Raw genomic sequence first — 20,128 nt, forward strand, 5'->3', positions numbered from 1 at the left:
ATTACCACCTGAATTAAATTTTAGAACTGGTGAACTGAGGCACTTGAGCTTCCATCTAGGTACTCATAAGGCTWTTACCACCCAAGCAATTAACCATCTCAAAGTTCTTATTATGTTTTATGCTCATAATATCCTGAAGAGGTAGACATATATTGGTAGGTATTGCACTCAGGAAAAGAGGCACAAATTATTTGCTAAATGTGTCTATGAAAGCTCAGAGAAAGTCAAAATGCAACCAGTACCTCCTGAGCACTACCCCAAAAACTGTCACTAATGGGTCAAGGGCAGACCAAAAATCTTGAGTTCAGGATTCTGAGTAAGTCTTTAATCAGAGACGAGTGGCTTTTTTTGCTTGAGATGGACTATGYACATGTTTATTTCTTCTTAAAAAAAAAGTTATTTATTGTTCACACACACTGTCAACATCTCTTTCCCTCTCCCTCACACACACCCCCAAAAATCCTACATCATTGGACAAGTCTTAATCTACTCTTCTAAACAAGAGAAAAATCTCTGTGGGCAGGCAAAAGCATTTTTCTCTGTTCTAGTCATGAATTCCTGATTTATTTTATTCTTAATCTGCAAATGTTATAAGGGATTGTCTATTTTTGCTAACAGATATTATTACTTGCTAGGGAAAAATGGGCTTTTTTAGGTTAACTCATGCTTTCATAAGACTGAGTAATCATAAATTAATAGATAGGTGTGGAGATACAATTTGAAATTAAAATCAGAAGTATCTGTCAGACACATGAGAAGGTTAGAACAGAATACACAGAATTATCTATCAATAGGGAAATTAGCAATAGCACGTCTCAGCTTTCATAAAATTATCCAGTATTTTCCTCCGTTCTAAACTGGAGACTGAACTCAGACTTCCATCACTGAGCTGAGCTGAGCTGAGCTGAGCAAGATCTTAGTCTCATACTGTACTCAGATGATGTATTTTCCATTGGCCTTGCTATTGCTTGTGATCTATTGCAACACGCTCAGGCTTCAGAAGGTGCCAATACCTTATGATGAATGTTATGGAAAGAGACCAGTGGATTCTCAAAGGAACCTTTATCTACTTTCATCCTTYTCTAGGAGGCCATTAACCAGCATATTCAGGAGACTTTTCTCAGCCAAAAGACAACTAGTTGATATTGGTGGTCTAATATCAGGCACCTTGACTTCATCCCAGGAAGAGTGACTTCAAAATGAAACAAGCATCCACAACAGTTGTTTAATTTACAATAGTAATAGGAGTTTCTTCATTGGGACAAACAAGACCTAGCTGTGAGGCAAAATGAACCCAGGCTCTCCCTCAAAACGCCAATCACAATGCAAACCAGAAGAGTATTTTCAAACATTATAATGATAAAAGATTTAGGGAAAGCTACATTTTGCAATTAACTCACAGATAAAAACTGCAAAGGAAGGCTGTAGATAGAGAGACCCCATCTGTTAATTCTCTTAGTAAAATTATGTCTGAATTCATGCACAACCCAGAATTTAAGAGATTGCACATTGCGGCAGATTCCTACTTGGGAGCCCCAAAGCAGCAGCAGATGCTTTGAGTGTACTGTGAATACTCTCTCACATCCCCAGGATGATAGTCTGCTAATTCAGAAATGCTACCCAGGGGCACAAGAACCCAGAGCTAGAAAGGAAGGTCTCATCTGGATGTTCTTCTCCTTTTTTTTTTTTTTTTTTTTTTTTTTTTGTAAAAAACTGTGATAACGTGCCTAGATAGAACTTTAACCTGAAGTTAACTACATTATGTATAATGAAATATTATGTAATTTATACCAGACAATCAGTTAGTGAGCTTGCCACTGGAGACAGCTGATGTCCAAATAGAATATTATGAACATGAATAAGTAAGTTCAGACTGTTCTCATTGGGGATGTCACTGTACAATCTCCTATATATATATATATATATATATATATATATTTAACCTGTTAAAACCTTTGCAGCACTTAGCAAGGTTTCCAACTTTTGCATTTATCAAATTTTAACTTGGCCTGGACAGGTCTGGTATTCAGAGTAGAGAGAAATCAAAATCTAAAGAACCAGGAGAGGAAGAAAGCAGAGTTCCAGCCCATTCCTTAAAAGGAGGAAATTTTAACCCTCTCAGACCAGCACCTGACACTCAGGCTTCAAAGCTCATCTCCAATAACTGACTGTCCAGAAGTGCTCTGACTGGTCCCACAAGGATAGTCACTCCCAAGTTTTGAAGAGGAAAGATTAAGTTATCAAACTAGCATCCAGAGAAATGCAGCAGTTTTTGTACTCCAAATTACCAGACATAGCCAAGCAGCAGGGTCTGACTGTAAAATGATGATTTGCAGCCTTTCTCTTTGTGGAAACACTTCCCTGAAGTGCTTTATTGAGCAATTGCTAAATGCAGGAAATTCCTGATTCTTTTCCTGTTCTTTTAATAGTGCCATTAAGCTCGTGCTTGTTTGATGAGTGTATTGATTTCTGTCTCATGTGAGGATACTGCAGCTTGTTAAGGAGAGTCCAGTGGGAGATCTCTCTCTCTTTATTTTTTTAATCACTTAATCTTTTTTTTTTTTTTTTTTTTTTTTTTTTTTTTAAATCCCTCATGGCACCTCAGGTGTTGGGACCAGTGTATTGACAGCTCTTTGCTTGACCTTAATGCTTACATGTAAAATGGCAGACTCCTCAGGCAGGATTTTTGGCATTCAGGAAACCTGGTCGTGCCCTGCCACTTCAGAAGTTACTCAAGGAGCTCATGCACAGATTGACCACATTTAACAGCAGTTAGTGTACATTACCTCAGCCAGCTAAATCTTATTTTCCAATTTTCTTTCTCACTGATACCCAAATTGGTCCCCTTTYCTTCCCTAGGGAGATGTACTTTTGTCTGATCTTGAGATCAACAGCAAAAAAAATATATTTATGAACACTGAATTARATGTTCTGTGGTTTATACTGGTGTCTCAGCTATCACAGAAATTCTGTGCTACTAAGAATGTTAATGTCCTCCGCTGTGTGTCACATTATAGAGCTACTATAGCCAGATTCACTGGTTTTACATACTGAACAGCTGCATTTCAGTCCAACATTTCAGTATGCCACCCTACTCACACTGCCTCAACCCCAGCACATCAAGAGGATCGTGGAACTGAAAGGTCCTCAGCAACTCAGAAGTAATGCTGTCTTTCCAGGTAGGTCTTTGAGATGCAAAGAATATGCAGCATGAGCAAGGCAGGAGCATTGCAAAATCAAGTTATGAATAAATGTACACAGGGAGACATTACAGGGGCTGCTATTTCATTTGTGAAGGTCCAAGGAAGCAAGCCAATAATTGTCACTATGATGCCACAGGAGCAGACTGCCTTTCCCAACTGGGAACTGGAGACAACTGTTTGCTTCTCAATATTTCCATGATCACAATTCAGTTAAGCTCTGTAGACTTCTATTTCTTTATCAGGAACAGGAGTAGCAATGTCTATCTTGCAGGACTGCCATGAAGTCAGATTCATGTCTATGCATTTGAGGCACTCTGCAATCAATAGTCCTAATTCTAAGCACAGTGACGGTGATAGGTACATCCTCACTGAGTTCAATGGACTTTGGGGATAAACACAGAGTAGAAATTCCCTATTAGAGCATGGCATAGCATGAATCCCACTAAGAGGCAGAACAGCTTTAGCTTTTCAAATGAAAGATATGGTTGCAGGAGAATCTCCACCCTTATTTTGGAGATTGAATGAAAATACTTAAAGCAAAGAGCTGTGGAAAAAAAYCTCAGTAAGAGAAGAGATTGCATCAGTGAGTTTGACTGTAGTCAGAATCAGAGGAGGCTGCAAAACTCAAGATCAGAAAGTTTATTTAAATCAGACGTTTGTGATAACAGGGAAAGTAAACTTGTCTGGCTGCTCAACAAATTTAAATTTAAACTGGGTAAACTGGGTACTGCATTACTTTACAGAGTAAGACTATTCTAGCAACAAGTTCTCTTTCATCTTGCATTAATTCAAGAATTATCACAACTATGGCTGTATAAAAAAGATATTTTGCTTTGAAATAAATTATAGAACCATGAATTTCTACAATTCCAGAGTGTTTGCTATATTAAACACCACTAGGGAAGAGATCTTAACACAACCATTAGTTTCCGTTGTTCTGACAAAGCCAGTAAACAGAATCTGGACCTACAGTTAGCTGAACTGCTGCATCTTACACCATACAGCTAAGTTTCCTTTTCTCCAGTTAAGCAATACAGATGAGAAACCTATGCGTGGGACAAGATGTTTGTCCAAGTACTTCTTCAGGTTTAGTCCCTCACTTTCTGTATGATACAGGCAATAATCACATTTTATTTTTAACATGGTATTTTTAAAATAAAGAGCATCTTTTCAATCCCACTGCCTTTTTTAACTGAAGAAGTCTAAACCCAAAAAAAAGATCAAAACAAATTGCTTCAGAGGAAAATAGTTTGTAGGAGAGAGGCAATTTTAGAAACAATTCCAGAAAATTAATTGTTACCAAAAAAAGCATCTTGAAAATTTTTTTGGTAATATTTCAAATGAAAAAAAATCCTTTTTGACCCATCCTATTCATATTATTTTCCTATGTTGTCACTGTGCTATATACYAGTGTTTTCAGTTGACATAAAATCCATTGAGAGCTCAGAGAGAAAGCAGCACAGAAGAGGCAAATGACATTACATATGGATTTCTCACAAGGTTCTTTATTCCCAGGAGATTTACTTTGTTCTCTCTTCTCACTTTTACATTCTCAATCAATACCAGTGTTGGTATATGTCAGGAACATACAACAGCAATTATCTAGAAGTGGATCCAGTTGCAAGATGCTGCTTTCTCAAAAAGGTGTTTGCCCATGACTAAGTTCTACCTACCATCCCTTTTAATTAAAAACACCACATCCTCCAATCCTAACAGCTTTGGCTAGGGATTTTCCCCAGGGTAGGTAACATCACAGCCGTCTTATATGAGCTATGCTATTTCACATGATTTAAATCTGAAGAGTTGTTCAGTCCTGCAGTATCCTCTCTTTGCCTGAATAAGTATGGCAGTACTGATTACCCCTAATAACATTAGTATGCTATGTGCACAAATCGAGCATGAAGAGCAATCAGGTGGAGAATTAGATTGTTTTAAAACTGATCTTTATTCTGGCTACATGCCTACTGGACCTTGAGCATAATAATAGGATGGCCTTTAAATTCCTACTGCTTTGATAAGAGATGAGAGGTGAAGTCAAATATATTCCTTCCGGTTTGGTAGTCATAGCTAACAGGCACTACTCAATGCCAACAGGTTACATAAAGTAGAAACTATGAAGTTGGTACAGATATGATAATCATATCTGTACCAACTACGTATGCAAGTATTTTAACACAATGACAACACTTATGCAAATGTATCAGTACATGGCTAAATAGTGAGCTCAAAGGTACCTGTAATTATTAAATATTGAATGAAAAACAAAATAAAGCAATAGAAACCCTGTACCAGTATTCAATTAGCTCTAGAGGATAGAAGGTCAGCCTTGTATTAGCTCAAAAAGCAATTTCAGAAGTTGGAGGATTTGGTTTCATTTGCCTATAGCTTTCCCCTACCCCCAAACAAGTTTTGTCCACTAAATGATTTTTCATACATCCTTGCAGAGCTGCCAGTGATGCTGCTCTGGCTCCTCTTATGCTTCTAAGCTTCTTAATGATACCACCTAAGCTGAGAACTTTTGCCCATGAGTAGATTCTGGACTCTTTAAGAGATCAAGACTTTCTTAGAAAGTACCTCACACACACCTTGTGCACAAGTGCGCACACTTTTCATAGGCCTGAAGCCTTGAACACAAACAGCTTGTATTAGTCATAATGTGGGGTTTTTTTTGATGGCTGATATTGCTAGAGGGATCAAGTCAAAGAACAAGATATTTTAAGTATTTCCTTGAGTTTGCCAAAGGATGTTCTGAAGAACTGTAACTAGAAAACTAGATTAACTCATCTTCATTTGACAAACTGTTAGGCAGCTCCCTACAAAGACAGTTATTCTAGAAAGCAGATTCTTATTAGACTGAACATGCCTAGTAGCAATGTCTTTAGGACCGTTTCTTGTTCACTTTTGTTCACAAAGTGCCTCAGTAATGSACATACTACCAAATGCAAGCAGTCTGTTGAAGACACTTTCATTCATCTAGCCAAGGCTTACAGGAGTAAGTCATCTCTTTTCTTCTTTCAAATTCCTTTCCCACAGTATGTTAGCTTTTGCAGTACAGTTTTACAAATTACACAGAAACCAAAGCATCAGATCTAGAAAGCTAACTAAAGAAAGTTCTGATGATTGCTACTAGATCCACAAAAGGCATAATATTTGATGAATCATTTAGGAATTCTAATGAAGAAAAATTGGGTAAAAATAATGGGATTTTCCATGCATACTCTCTGGCAGTGTTCAGAAAAAATATATCCCCAGGAGATTATTTTACTTTTCAATGTATTAAACTGCATGATCATCATACGAGAAAGCCTTAAGACCACTATCACTACCACCATGCTGTGCACGACCTTCAGAGAGATGTAGTTTCTCTACCATATGCCTTTCCAATACTTCAGATATTGGATCATTTACACGCTCACTTACTACAGTAGGGGCTGTGATTACCAGGTTTCCATATGCACGTGGTAAAAGCTTTCCACCCACCCACCATGCAATAACAGAGACAAGGTACAGAGGTTCAAATGTAAATCATATCTAAATCTTTCATATTTCAAACATTGCTCCAGACTTCTAGAAAATTCTCAGCTGACAGAATTCAAAGTAGCACCATTGTGTTCAGTAGAGACAAGGAAACTACTTTTTAGAACAGCACAAATTACAATGAMAATACATGCAATACTGTGAGTTATACAGACTAGGTGATTTTACATCATTACCATCTCAGATCATTACGACTGTAGACTGACAAGCTAATCTGTGATGACAGCAGCATTTAGCAGTAAATGCAGATATACAGATAGTGGATAGACCTCCTGCTGGCAGCTCCGTGCTCCCCTGMCAAGGGCTTGGGTTTGATTTGGGGACACTTTTTTCCTTATTGCCACAAGATGATAAAGGGTTTGTTGTTATTGTTTGGTAAGTCACAATAACAGATCCAACATTCACACAGACATTTGAAGAAACACAGAAGGAACTATGCCTAGCCACCACTACTTCAAAGAAAGAGGGAAAAKTTAAGCTTTTTGCCAACTAACTTTCATACAAGATATCCAGAATCGCTTCTCTGGGAATGAATAAGCCACAGCTCCTTTGCAGCTTGYCCCRTTTGGCAGACAGTCCTGGACTGCCTTTGCAGGTGCAGTAGCATGCAAAGTCAGAGATGCCAGATGCTGGATATGGGAGAACTGAGGAGATGAKTCAGAAGGAACTTCACTAATTGCCCAAGTCTGCTCTTAAGTCTACTGCCAGCTGGCAGAGTGTGTAGCAGCCTCATTAAGTTTCACTAGCTGTGTTGCTCACTTCTAGTTCTTGAAGGGTGGCAGGGGGCAGCTTTCTTCTCCTTTCAACAAGAACCAAACACACCAAAAAACAAGCAGAAGAACAAACAAAACCTCACACACAAATAAATATATAGGTAATTCCACTTACCTTGCTGATGATGCCTGAAGAGAATTAGAGATGAGTCTCTAAGCCTAACATCATTCAGACAGATTTCAAGTTCTCCTCTTCATTTTATGTCTAAGGGTGTGTGGTTAAATCCACCTTTTCTGATTAAAAAGCACCATATTGCAGTGTAGAAGGTCCTGATGAGTGGCTGGGAGCCAAGTAGCAAAGGTTAAGAATCATTATGTATTCAAACAGTAGTGCCAGAGCTTCTTTCTTCCTTTGGCAACAACAGATTTGTTATTTCATAGTTTAAATTAAAATGCTGATTGTTTTGCCTCAATTCTTTATTTAAACACCAAACCCTTAAACTCTCCCCTGGGATAAGTTGCATGGAATTAAATATTTTGTTTTACTTGTTAAAAAGAAAACAAGGCTGATGAAAAACAGATCCTCTGAAGTCCCTGGTGGAAGACAGGAGTGGAAGGCATGAATGAAACCTATATTCCATGTTTTGTGCCTTTTTCTTTTCACTCTTAAAGACCAACAGCTGTCCGTAGCCAGGTAGAAAATCACTTGTTTGATCCAAATCCTGACTGCTTTCAAATYCCTAATTTGGCTAAGTATCACAATTGTACCCCTACTGAAAAAGTCATTCTTTGAATAACCACTTCGTATATGCTTGTAGGTGTTTTCAACTAGGAAATTCTCATTCCTGATTTTTTTTTGGTTTTACAAAAAAGAATTCTAATCGTTTTCCATTTCCTGTTTCCTTGTTGTACTTATTCCTTAAAAAGATAAATCCTTTGGGTTATGAATAAGCTGAAGAAGGAGAAAGGTCTTTTTTACATGCTGAGACAACTGAAATGTGCTTATGTGCCAACCAAAGTAACATAGACCCCGAGCCCTAAGGAAAAAAAAAAAGAAGGATAATTGGCTTCTGGAATTCAAAAACCCAATTTAAACATTGTCACTCTGTAACATAGTTAGGAGATAGCAAAGAACTGTCCTGTAGCTAGAGTGCAAAAGTTGGTGATAAAGGTTATTTGAAATCCATACTTTGCCTCCCAGTATCCATGTCTGCCTGGCTGTAGATTCACACATGCATTTAAACCACAATCAGAAGTCCTCTTCTGGATTTAAGCACCTAAAATAATTCTTCTTCTTCCTCCAGATTAGTTTTACTCTTTATGACATTGTTAAACATAGTTGGAACACTTATGAAAGAAACGAGAGAGCAACATCGTCCTCCTACWGATCCTCTCTGCTATACGAAGTATCAAGACACAAATTATGCTGAAGAGAATCAGTCTTGTCCTTTTGTGTTTCTGGGCCTTGTGTCTTAAGTCCTCAGTCCCATCTGAGGAGGGAATCACCAGCAATTTTTTTTCTTTGCCATAGCCAGGAGCTTTTCTGGCCTTTGACATCATCTGTTCTTTCTTTCCAGTTAACGTGAGGGCAATCTATGCAAGAGCCACCTGATATTAAGAACAGGGGAACAGCACACATAGTTGCTCTGCCCCTAATAAATCAATTTTCTCATTTTGTTTAGTAATCTGCCATGTCATTTTTTCTGCTTGCCAATCAGTAAGCTTACTTAGAAGCTGTCTAGAATGTTTATAAATATTCACCAACTAGACAGTAAAAATAAGGTGCAGAGAGAACAGAAGTAACTTATCCCAAGTTATTCAAGGCAATGACAAGAAAGTTGCAGAACAAGTGAGGAGCACTGACTTCCATCCCCCTGATTCTTTTCGTCATCCAAAAGAAAAGCTGTTACTGTCTTCGAAACTTCTGCCAAACAGATGGMTGCATTTGGGTTATTTCACACTGAACGAGGTAGGAGATTTAACTGCCTCCAGTGCCTATCAGGCTTTTGCATTTTTGTTATTGCTTCCTTAAGTGCCAAGTCCCTGCACAAACCTGCTTGTGGCTGAAAACTCAGGAGCCTTGGCATCATCTTACTTGGGCTTAGCTTAGTCATATCTAGATCCAAAGACACTACCTTCCAAACTAGTCTTTGTAACTATTTAGTTATGGAAATACATGCAGAGTACTGCCAGGAAAAAAGAGAGAAAAAAGTCACTAGCCTGCTTGGCATATTGATGTCGTAACTCATTTATTCTGAGAGGAAGGGCTGCTCTGTAGGTCTTCCACAGATGTACTCCTCAGCAGTGATGCAAAAGTCAAAGATGTTATCTTCAGACCATGCCACCTATTCTCATGGGAAGCAGCCAGAGAGGCAGGTAAGCACCAGCTGCATGTAACAGAGCAAACAAATGTACTTACCCAATAAGTTTAAAGTAGAGGTGGCTCTTCGTGCTGTTGGTAGCTCTGGAATTCCTTGCCAAAGAAAAGTAGACTTTTGCATGAGGCAAAGAGCAGACTGCAGCTTTTCAGGATAGAAGGTACTGGGGATGATGAAATGCACAAAAACTCCTCCAACTCAGGAAGTCATGTTCTAGAAACAATCAGATCAAAGGTTTGAAAAAAAAATTCTTGCAAAACCTGCAAGAAATGCTAAATATAGCTGCTCTTGCTTATTACCAAACYTTTCCTTATCACTACAGATAGAAAATAAATATTGATTAGACAAGYATTTGTTTAAGCCAATACAGCTTAAACAAGACATATCACAACAAAAGTTTTCCACAATAACTAGTTTGTTCACGATAACTAGTTTTGCTGTGGTAGCATGTATTCTGCTGTCTGAAACCAGCTGAAACTGTGAGCATGAGGCACAAGGTCCTGTCAATCAATGAAAATAGCAATATTTTCAATTCAGTAAGCTCATGCAGAAAGGAGACATTTTGTTCATGTACCTGACAATCCAGCGCTATATGCAAACTAAAAAATATAGGCATATATATATATATATGTAATAACATAATTATGTTCTGCTAAATAGAATTTATCAACTCAGGAATTTTTTCCTTTCTTTTTTTTTTTTTATTCTTTTAATTGATATTAAAATAATTGACCTATGTAATCCACTCGTACCTGACTCAGATTAAATAATTCTTTTCCGTAAAAAAAAGAAATATAAATATATTTAACATAGTATTCCTACAGGAGAACTATTCTGACAACTCAGGAAACCTAGATTGACTGTTGATGTAAAGCAAAGGATGATGCAGGTTTCCACTTTACTATGTACACCTACTTTCCTACTAACATGTCTTAATGGGGTTGTTACCAGGGAGGGAACATAATTCATTTTTCACAGTCTCCCTCACCTCTTGGCCTCTCTACTGAGTTTGACAACCAAGGGAGACAATTAGCAGCTATGGTAAGATGGATGAATATTTTATGAGCTTGCTGGCAGAGAGGACATAGGATATTTTATTTAATATGTTTAGACAGTGAGCTGTGGTGGACATGAACTGCTGACCCTCTGCAATAAAAMACCATGAGGTATTACCAGCTTCCAGAGCCAGAGTAATTTTTTTTTTTTCCTTTTCAAGTGACCTATAGCAGATCTTTAAGGGAGGAAGGGGAAAAGAAAAGCTAATGATCACAACACTTAAAATGCAAAGAAGTCACRCATCCAAGGGCATTTTTAAAACCAAATTTACTGCCATATCATGAAATTATCAATAGAATCTGAAGAACAAGCCAAATTGCACTATTAGACGCACAGCAATATYAGAAGGTATACTTCAAATGGCATGAGCTGCATCTTAGTCCTATGATGTATTGCATAGAAACAAACAGCAGTAGTGTAATGAATTGCCACCCACAAGGGCTATCGAACTGACAGCAGCAATTGGCAAGAGAATGCTACTTCCAGGCTATACCTAGATGAAGACATGCAGCTGGAGCAGAAGTAGAAAAACAAGCTAGTCACAGTTGTGATAAAAGTGTACAAAACCTTGAAGAGACAGGATATTTTCTTTCAGCAATATGATTGCAWTTTTAATTCCATTCTCTTCTTCAAAAGTCATTTATTCGATCAGGCTAAAAGTACACACAATAGTCATCAGTTTGAGTATACATGATCAAGAGGTTAATGTTGTATAAGAAGTAACTTTTATTGGTTAGTTAGAAAATATTCTAATGATACAATTCAAGTAATTTCATATTTTGGAAACTGCAATCCTCTGAATAGTTCAAATGAGGAAGGCTGGATCTTTGATCCAGTCTCTGATGTATGTGTGTATGGATGCATGTACAAACACCTGGCTAGTAAACTCTAGGAGAGATGATTAAATGCATCATGTCTAAGTTTCAGGGGTTGTTTTGAGAAACTAGGACCTTCAGGGTTCTTTGAAAACAGAATCAAAATCAATTTTAAATACGAGCCTGAATCAAAGCAAGGGGCACAAACAAGTCCCATCTTTGAAAAAGTTCAGATCTTGAAACAAGCTTTGCACTCTGCTGTTCTGCCGCTCCTCTTTCTATTGCTGCTCTCCCATCTCCATTTCCCTTTGATTTTTTTCCATCTTTCATATCTCCCTCATGGGTCTAGTAAAGCATTCATCTCTTCAGGAAGCCTCACTGAAAATAGCCAGCTAGCACCTTGATTTATAGCAACAAGCAACCTCCCTACAGAAGACTGACCAATAGATAGTTTGCTGGTCCATGCATTCCCCTTGTTGGCAGAGAGCCCACAGCTTGAATGAGCCCTTGATTACCTCTATTACAGGAAGAGGGTTTTTTTCTGGTTTTTTTTTTTTTCTGTTTCTGTTGGTTTAACTGTCATAATAGGTTTCTCATTTAAAGGGACTGTCAAACTAACTAGAGAAACTTGTGAATGAAGCTTTGTACTTAGAAAATATTATGGAAAAGTATGGCGGTGCTTCAGTTTWGAGACAATCCTTCCAAACAAGACTGAGCAATATTTGAGAGCATATTACAGGAAATRAAGTTAAACTTTCCCCTAGGGATATTTTAGATGACTTATATAATATTTTTTATCACTAACATCTGCAAAAATAGAAAATTTAAGCAGAACAGTATACAGTGAGTGCCTTGGCATCATAAAAATGTACCTAACAACTTTAAACTTTAATGCTGTTTTATTTATAGTGGTTGTTGGTCTCCCCACATCTAGCAATATTTTATTAGTTTAACATCCTTTCAGTGGCAGGACCTGTTCATGTCTAGTGACCCTCTTCGAAGTAGGCATGAAAGAGCCCTTGATGAGAGGTAAATTATTTGCTGACAAGTTTCTAATTAGTCCTGTCAACCTGTTCCAAAGTCTAAGCACTGAACAAGATGAAAATGGACAAGAGGTATAAGGGAGAGGAGGGGCAAGAGAAGAAGAGACATTAATCACAAATAACCTTTCTTGAAAGTGATTCCAAATGGCCAAAAGCCTAAGAACAGCTATACCAAGAGGCCTTGCTTCAATCATTTTCATTTTGATATATGTATGGACTTACTGAACTAATTATTTTACAGTGCAGAAGTGATTAATAAAATCCCACGAATTTWGAGAATTTAACATATAATTATGGGTAAGCATGTGTTTAAATGAAATACTATGCCAAAATAATTCTTTGGATCATTCTTTGTGGTCTCAGTTTATAACACACAAGGTGTACAAATAAAGAAAAAAAAATCCACAATCCAGCAGACCCTTGGGGCCAGGGAATACAGCTGTCTTCATCAAGAATTTGTGGAAAGAGTCCTGGCATGTCGTTGGYCCAGGCCAGTAAGTTCCATCGGAGGTGAAGTGCAACCACTTCTCAGTCAGTACCATTCCCCCTATACAGGTAGTTTAAGAGTGCCTTTAGCATAGGACAGACATTCTTGCTGTCTGAACTCACTACCTGCAAACATTGTAAAGCACATTTAATAAGCCAGTCATCTCATTACAGAAATGAATTCATCGGTATAACATATTCCCTTACCCTCTATATCTAGAATTTTTCAGCTCAACAGTTTAGCCAGTAAGATAACTATGTGAGGACAGTTCACCTTTCAACTGAGTTTGCTCCAGAGACAAATGAGAACCAAGCTGACTGTCTTCACATAGGTGCAGTTGAGGAGCAAAGAAGCTCCTCAAAATCTAAATTAAAGAAGCAATAACAGAATTGGGGCATCTGGAGACTCCTGCCTTGATACTTAATAATACTTGAATGATCACTGAAGGCTTAAGCTAAGGTTATCACTTAGAAATACTTTAGAAATATTACAAATGAGTCTGAGCAGTTTCTCAGTTTCTTCTAATTGAGAAATTAGACCATCATCATCATTCTGCCAGCTCTCCAAGAAGAGCCCTGCTCACTGCTGAGATCCTTAACAAAAACATCACATCTTTCCAAGTCTGTATTTCCTCCGTATTTCCTCTGATTTAAAACTGCCTTTCTTATCTACCTTTGAGATCTCTGCTTTATTTTCTACTAGCAGTTTTCAGTACAAAAATAAAGGCAACTCTGGCTAGTTGAAGTGATTTTATTTCATTCACTCCTCGTCTTCATTTTCTTGGCATAGCTGACAAGAGATATAGGCTAACAGTTGCATACTCCTAGGTTATTCTCAGAAACACACAGAGGAGGAACACTCAGAAAAGCAGGGAGGTGAAAACACTAACCTTCACAGCACAATGCACCTGAACCTTCAAAATTATTAACATCTCTGTATTTTCTGCTTTTAAACTTAGGAAAGAGGTAGACAAATTGGAATATGTTAAAAAATAACCACAAAGTTCTAAAAAGACAAAAGTATAACTCACACAAAGAGCGAGTGAAAGAGTTAAAAAGCAAATCAACAGGGAGTAAGATCAGAGTCTAATACTTTAAAGGTAATATGAAAATAAATGAMGGCATGAAACTAATTCATAGCTTCAGAAGACAGCAGGACTTCTAAGAAAGAAATAGCCAGAGATGAAGGAAGGTAGAGATCAGTCCAGGTACCAAGTAAAGGCCTTAGCAGTCAGAAGAAGAGGGCAGCAGRTTATATTCTAAAGGGAAGTGTCTGAGACAAACTCAATACAGACATTCAAGAGATTAAAAACATGACATTAATGAGAATGTGGTAAAAAGAAAAGCTGTGACATAGAATGCTCAAGAACAAATAACCTATACGGGCTGCTCTTGTTTGTTGCTCTCACATCACCTGTTCTTYGGAAGTGATGTCACTGTTGTAAGAGTACTTGGTCAGCATTAAAGTCCAGCATGAGCTGCCCTGGAAAGCAAGTTAACAAGACTAAAGTAAATATTTGGGAAGATTTTATTGCAAAGAGTCATAAACACAGATGTTCATATTAGGCAGTAAGAATGTAACTAACCTCATTCCACCTCTTCTGCTGAAATGTTCTACTGGCTGTTAGTCTTAGCTAGGACCAGCTATCACRACCAGCAGCTCTGTGGAGTAGTGTCATTTGAAAGCAAAGCAAACAGTTTCAGCTGAGACTGCTCAGTTTATTGCAGATAGATTTTTTTTAATCTTGATGCTACTCTGTGCATTCCCCAGAACAGCTGACCCTTTCCAAAGTATTTTAATTCAGTTAAAGTAGATCCAAAGACATCAGGTAGTATGAGCGTTTTCGCTTGATGTATTTTTATTGTTTCTTCAGTTTGCCAGGAGTGAGGAGAGAATGCATTTGTGCTGGCAGCAAGTTTGGATCTTATAGTTACACAGATAATTTAARCTGCCCCCAAAACTATAAAAAGCTTGTTAGCTGTTTGTCATAATTATGACCACTTAGAGAATGGTTAATCAGTCCCCATCTCAGAACTCAACAGAACAGAACAGAAAGAATAAACTGATCAGGTGAGATAAGAGGAAGGAAAAGAGCATAATATGATCTCTGCTATGAAGCAAGCTTTTAAATTTATTTTAGACCTCAAGATTACCCATTTATCTTTGGGTTTAAGTTTGTTTTCATTTTATTTTCAGTATTATTATCCTAACCCTTGGAAGACCCATGATTCYGCTTTCCTCAAAATCATAACACTTTAATTAGAGACTGGGATCTTAAAAATAAATCATTCTAGCTGCCTAAATGCCAAAGCTTTAAACATTGTCTGACAGATATCTTCACTATGAATTGAATGTAGATCAGGAAGCAGGGAGTGAGGGAGGAAGACAAATAGTGAAACACATTGTTTGAAGGGAAGTGAAGCTGAATGCCGTGAGCATCAGGTCTCCGAAGGCAGCTCCTTCGGAGATTCTCACTCCAGGGATATTTCAAATCTTACCATCTGAGTACCTATTGACCAGCCTGGCATAGTATTTACAATGAAATAGCTCAGTACAAGCCTTTCAGATATACAGTTCTCCTCCTCCTCCACCTGAGGGCAATTTTTAGCTACTACTCTTCACAGTGCAATTCCTGGCCTGAGACAGGCAAAGTCAGAGTACAAAGTCCTTGTACCTCAAATCTTTGGTGTACCTTGTCCCTTCACTCATATAATTCACTTCCTATCATACAAAAAGGACGTGGAGCAAGCAGAAGTAAAGGGTGACGTAGTTATGTWGAGGCCGTAGAAGAGAGAACATCCCCCATAGTTTTATTTGTCACCTGTCTCAGATATAAAATAATGATTTTTTCCTTGATCTCTTACACATAATTCTTTTTATATTAAATACAAGTGCAGTATATATGACTGAAATATCTACTACCACATTTCACATTGCATACTTAGAAAGTTTTGAGTATTTCAAATTCTATGTTGAATATTTTCTTTGCTCTAAGGTTATTCTAATGCTCAAAGCTGCCTATTTTCCCGTCAATTACCTATTTACATAGGTAAAGACATAGCCCCCAAGTTAAGATGCAATTCTACCATTAGAAACAGAGGAAGGCGCTTCCCCCTCACATCCCACTTAACCAGCTAAGTATAGATTAGATGAAGAATTCTTAAAAAGTGGGGAAAAAAGCAATATCGAACCACAGAATGGAAAAAGACAGTTTAATGAGTCTTCACCATCTTTGTTCCTGACAGCTGACCCAGCAGATGAGATCCATGGAAATGCATGYGTACCTTGGTGCTCAGATGCTAATGTTTCATGGCAGAAACGTCACTCCACATAATTAGAACTCTGGCTAATGCAAACTTGGAAACTGCCAGTGGACTAATTAGCTGTGTCAGGAAGCACATGTTTCCCCATTTCTTAGCAATTAACTGGCAGTGAATTATTATTTTTTTTTAAGTAACCCACTTTTTAAGTAATAATTAAAAAAAAAAGAAAAAGAAAGAAACAGCACGAAGAAATTTCACAACCACTGCTAACTGCCAACAAAGAMATTTCCAAAAGAAAAAGATACTTTCAGGAACTCAGGCAAGCTTACTCAAGCTTACTCAAGTCAAATCATAATATAAGCAAGCAACTGTTTTCATTTTCAATTCCTTTACTAATTCCTTTACTAATAATAAAGAATCTGACATTCTGCAGACCCTGGCCAAGAGTAGGGAATGGCCAGGGAGTTTGGAATAAGAAATATTTATGAGTTAAAGAAATACTTCTCTTTTGCAGAAAATGCCTCAACACATAGAAGGAAGACATACATTAGCTAAAATAAGGCTATTTCCTTAACAGAGGGAAAAATTTCCTCCCTACTGGAATTCTACCCTATTTAGCAGCTATCTCTTTAGAAAGCAACAGTTTAATTCCATTTACCAAGATCTGACATAACCCAATAGCTTCCTGGTTTCTATAGSTATCTGGACTATGGGAAGGATGAGTAGGAAGAGCAAAAGATAACTTAAAGTTACCTTAAATCTCCTTCCTTCAACAGTCTTCCAGAGCACACACTCCAGAGGGACTTACTGATCTGAGATGTTTGTAGACTCACTTGTTGCAGCTGTTCAAAAGGAAGTCCCTAGGGCTAAACTCAAGTCTTTGAAATCTTTGTATTTGCTTTAAAATACATTAAGAAAAGGCCATAGCTAAAATCCACAAGGGTCCTCTTGAGTATGTTGCAGCATGTTAACCAAACCTCTCAGAGGCAGACTGATCTCAGCCACAAGGTGCATTCACAAAAATGCATTCAAGACATAGGCAGAATGAATCCTTGGAGATTGCTTTAAATCCTTTAGTGGAATGAGGGTTACTAACATTGTATTTTGCTTATTACTACTTAAGTTAATTTTAGTCACAGAATCACAGAATGGTTGAGGTTGGAAGGGACCTCTAGAGATTATCTAGCCCAAATCCCCTGCTCAATCAGGGTCACCGAGAGCACATGGCACAGGGTCACATCCAGGAGGCTTTTGAAGAACTCCAGAGAAGGACCATTTAACTGGTTCACAGTATCCTCAGCTACACCTTTACTGTTTTTTTTTCATCATTCCATTCATCTCCTTTAACTCTAACATTTGCAATCTAGAAAGAATTTGCCTGAGTATGCAAATCTTGAAATACACACAGACTCTCTCCAACAGCCATAAGAACTGTTTGTTTTGTGGTTTAAATTGCAGCACTGCGCAATGGTTCCCCAGGGGCTCCATTTTACAATTCCCCATTGCTATTCTCTCCTATTATGTCTGTATTGGATGGATCAGGAAAGACACAATCCTGCCTAGCTCATCTCCAACACAGGTACAGTACACAGACCCTCCTCCTTGACTTGATTCAAGCTATCTCAAACCTGGAGACACTATCATTCTAGCATGCAGAATATTTAGCTTGAGTGCCACATGCATGTTGTTAGCTTCTTTTAGTCTTGAATAGGTAATTTCTTCTGGGGCGTGGAAAAAAAAAAAAAAAGAAAAAAGAAAGTCAATACAGTACCAAGTCTTGTTTATCTCCACTTGCCTGGTATTACCAAAATCACAGAACCACAGAATCACAGAATCACAGAATGATTAAGGTTGGAAGGGACCTCTAGARATCAACTAGTCAAACCAAATGGTATGGAACAGATTTGTAAGTTTTCTAAYTTATTTTCAGAAGCATGTTGATGTATATTTTCAGGAAAAAAAACACAAACACTTTATAACAGTAGTCTCTTTGAGTAAGATGTTAGGTACAGCCATCTATCTATATATGAGAAGGGAAGTGCTTTGTGTTTAGTCTGCAAAGACCATGCCTCAAACTGGAGCAGCCAGTTCTGGTAAGTCTGTGTAAATGTCCAGATGCTTTTCTTAGTTGCATCTCCCTGCAACTGGGTGCCAGAAGCCATGTAGACAAACCCATATCTCTGATATCTCTGTCCTCCTTTTCTCCCTGCTTCTGGGCCACCCACCATAACTGCAGGCAGCAGACTAGGGGTCATCAAAGAGAGTTCTCAGGCCATGAAGAAGCATCCTCCACTCTGCCACCAAGATTGATGTAATATGCTGAATTGAACCTGGGTAGGTAAGCATATCATAGATTCTGCTGCGAAGAAGGATTTGAGAGAAGAATCGAGAACAGGATAAGGAAGGCAAGTTCTGTGGTTTTCAGACTTGAATAGTTTTTGATTAGACTTCCCCTTGTAAATTTGAGGAGCCAAATGTTTGGGGAACATTAATAGTGTCTTCCSTTTCAAGCCTCACTGGTTTGCCATTGTGGAAGTAAATTGATGTATTTGCATGTGAAAGCTCTCCATTATCATCCCCACACTCCGGATGGATTGAGAGCTAATGGATCTGGAAGAAGGAATAGATTGCTCTTTAATATACATAAAGAAAAGAAAAATTCACCTCATCTTTTCTCCTGCTCTCCTCACAAGAAAAGCACCCCATCACAGGCCAACTTCTGTATTTTGCATATTGGTTGAGTGGGGCTGAGATCAAGACAAAATCATTGTTTCTACATCATACATACCTGCTCTATGCTTCACTTTGCAAGGAGGTATGTGGGGTGATACTAAGCCCATGTGACATGTTTAAGTACTCTCCTTACCTTTAAATATAAGCCTACGAAAACAAAGAGCACCCTTCTTGTTTTTCTCCACCTCACACACCATAGCATGRTATTTGACATCAAAAACAACTTGCACCAAAAACAAGGGAAAAGCTAAGGCCCTCGTGAGGCAAGGAGACCACTCTCCCTTCTCGGATAGATCCAGGACTCATTCTAAGCCAAGATAGCAGACAGCACCTCTTTCCCCTTTCCAACAGGCAATCTTAGAGGAAGATCAGACCTGTACATTAAACGGACTGAGAAAATGCACACTGCAGGAACAACAGTGACTGACTCTTGCTGTTCAAACTTTCTCATTCTCAATTTATCAGCAATTATTTCTGGCAACTGTTGGAAAAAAAATAACATAAACCTGTTTCAAAGAATATTATGAAATTTGTCAGCTGCAGAGAACTGCCACACCCTCTCCAGGAAGTAAATGAACATTTTAAATTAACATGATTGGTTAGGAGATCTTTTAGTAATAAGCACTGATCCTCAGTAAATACTATCAAAATAAGCTTGAACAAAAATGTTAAAGCGTGTACATTGTTTCACAGAACAGGCTAGAACTACTTATTTTAATTGAATTATTCTATTTATTGTTTTATTATTTAATTATTCATTTTAAACAATATTATTGTATTTTTCAGAATATTTCAGAATATTTCAGAATATTTCAGAATATTTAAGGTTGGAAGGAACCTCTACAGATCATCTAGTCCAACCTTCCTGCTCAAGCAGGCACACCTAGAGCATGTGGCACA

Source organism: Nothoprocta perdicaria, unplaced genomic scaffold (assembly GCF_003342845.1).
Source record: "Nothoprocta perdicaria isolate Ctin4 unplaced genomic scaffold, notPer1 scaffold_139, whole genome shotgun sequence".
NCBI lineage: Eukaryota > Metazoa > Chordata > Aves > Tinamiformes > Tinamidae > Nothoprocta > Nothoprocta perdicaria.